Raw genomic sequence first — 2,595 nt, forward strand, 5'->3', positions numbered from 1 at the left:
TTCATCATGAGGCTTAAATAAATTTTCAAGATCATAAAAAGAATCACCCCAATCATGATCATTGCAACAAGTAGTGGACATAGCAAAATTAGCATCCCCAAGCTTGGGGTTTTGCATATTATTAGCACAATTGAAATTAATAGGATTTATAGTAAAATCATTGCAATCATGCTTTTCATTCAAGGAGCTATCATGAATAACTTCATAAATTTCTTCATCACAATTTTCAGATTCACGATTCTCAAGCAAAACTTCATAAAGATAATCTAGTGCACTCAAATCACTAGCAATGGGTTCATCATAATTGGATCTCTTGAAAAGAGTAGCAAGTGGATGAGGATCCATATCAATAGATTTTTAGCAAGCGGAGATGCAAGCAAATGGAAAGCACATGGCAACACAAGCAAACATGAGATCAGACGAGAAAACGGCGAACGAAAAAGAGGGCGAATAACAACACCTCGCAACACGATGTGTTAAAGGGGTTGTCAATCCCTTTTGGGTAACGATCCCAGAAATTGGTAATAGATTGAAATAATAGATCGCAAATAAAATAAAGTGCAGCAAAGTATTTTTGTATATTTGGTTTAATAGATCTGAATAAAAATGCAAAGGAAAGGTATATCACAAGCAAATATATGAGGAAGAAGACCCGGGGCCGTAGGTTTCACTAGTGGCTTCTCTCGGGAAAGATAGCAAATGGTAGGTAAACAAATTACTATTGGGTAATTGATAGAACTTCAAATAATTATGACGATATCTAGGCAATGATCATTACATAGGCATCACGTCCAAGATTAGTAGACCGACTCCTACCTGCATATACTACTATTACTCCACACATCAATCGCTATCCAGCATGCATCTAGTGTATTAAGTTCATGGAAAAACAGAGTAATGCATTAAGAATGATGACATGATGTAGACAAGATCCATTTATCTATTGCATAGATATAGATCCCATCTTTTTATCCTTAGTAGCAACAATACATGCATGTTGTTTCCCTTTCTGTCACTGGGATCAAGCACCGTAAGATCGAACCCACTACTGGGCACGTCTTCCCATTGCAAGATAAATAGATCAAGTTGGCTAAACAAAACCCAAATATCGGAGTAGAAATACGAAGCTATAAGAGATCAAAGAAACTCAAATAACTTTCATGGATATAAAAAGATATAACTGATCATAAACTCGAAGTTCATCAGATCCCAACAAACACACCACAAAAGAGTTACATCATATGGATCTCCAAGAGACCATTGTATTGAGAATTCAGCGAGAGAGAGGAAGCCATCGAGCTACTAACTACGGACCCGAAGGTCTACAAAGAACTACTCACACATCATCGGAGAGGCACCAATGGAGGTGGTGAACCCCATCCAAGATGGTGTCTAGATTGGATCTGGTGATTCTGGACTCTGCGGCGGCTGGATGAATATTTCGTCGAGTCTCCTAGGGTTCTGGTATTTTTGGGGTATTTATAGAGCAAAGAGGCGGTCCGGGGGGCACCCGAGGTGGGCACAACCCACCAGAGCGCGCCTGGGCCTCCTGGCGCGCCCTGGTGGGTTGTCCCCTCCTAGGGACTCCCCCAGGTGCAACCAGGGCCCAATGTGTTCCTTCTGGCCCATAAAAAATCATCGTGGAGTTTCGTGGCATTTGGACTTCGTCTGATATTGATTTCCCGCGATGTAAAAAACATGGGAAAAACAGCAACTGGCACTTGGCACTATGTCAATAGGTTAGTACCAAAAAACGATATAAAATGACTATAAAATGATTATAAAACATCCAAGATTGATAATAAAACAGCATGGAACAATCAAAAATTATAGATACGTTGGAGACGTATCAACGACATGGCGATAACTTTCACCATCGATGACAAGCCAAGGGCCAGATCAGTTCGTGCACCAGCCGCCTTGGTCTTCAACCCAATAGTGGATGGTTTTGGCTCACCAAAGTGCTCACGGACGGCGCTAGCGGATTGAACCTCATCTACGAAGATATGCTCCAAAAAATGCAGATGGACAAAAGCCGCATAGAGCAAATCGGCACCACTTTCTGAGGCATCATCCCCAACCGAGAAGCACGAAGCTCGGGGAAGATCAAGCTCGACGTCGTATCCGGCACGCTGGAGCACTACAGGTCTGAAGAGTTGCTCTTCCATGTGGCACCATTCAACAGCGGATATCACGCCCTGTTAGGGCGAGACGCATTCACACGCTTTCAAGTCATACCCCATTACGGGTACATGAAGCTCAAAATGCCAGGGCCCAATGGAGTTATCACTATCACTAGTGATCCGGATATAGAACTCCGCGCCGAAAACAAAACTACATCCCTGGCCCTCGAGGCGCTGTCCAAGGCCCTCGCGGCCGAGAAACTTACTAATCTACGCTCTACAGTGAACAAGGACGATGTAATCCTTGACAAGAGGCCGAAATACACTTCCTTCAAGCCAGCAGACGAAATAGTCAAATTTCAAGTACACCCGACGGATCCTAATAAAATAGCAGCCATTGGAGCACAGTTGGATCCAACAATCGACGCAGCTCTAAGAGCGTTCCTGCGCGAGAATTGGGACATCTTTGCAT

The sequence above is a fragment of the Aegilops tauschii genome, chromosome 7 (assembly GCF_002575655.3).
Source record: "Aegilops tauschii subsp. strangulata cultivar AL8/78 chromosome 7, Aet v6.0, whole genome shotgun sequence".
In the NCBI taxonomy this organism is placed as follows: domain Eukaryota; kingdom Viridiplantae; phylum Streptophyta; class Magnoliopsida; order Poales; family Poaceae; genus Aegilops; species Aegilops tauschii.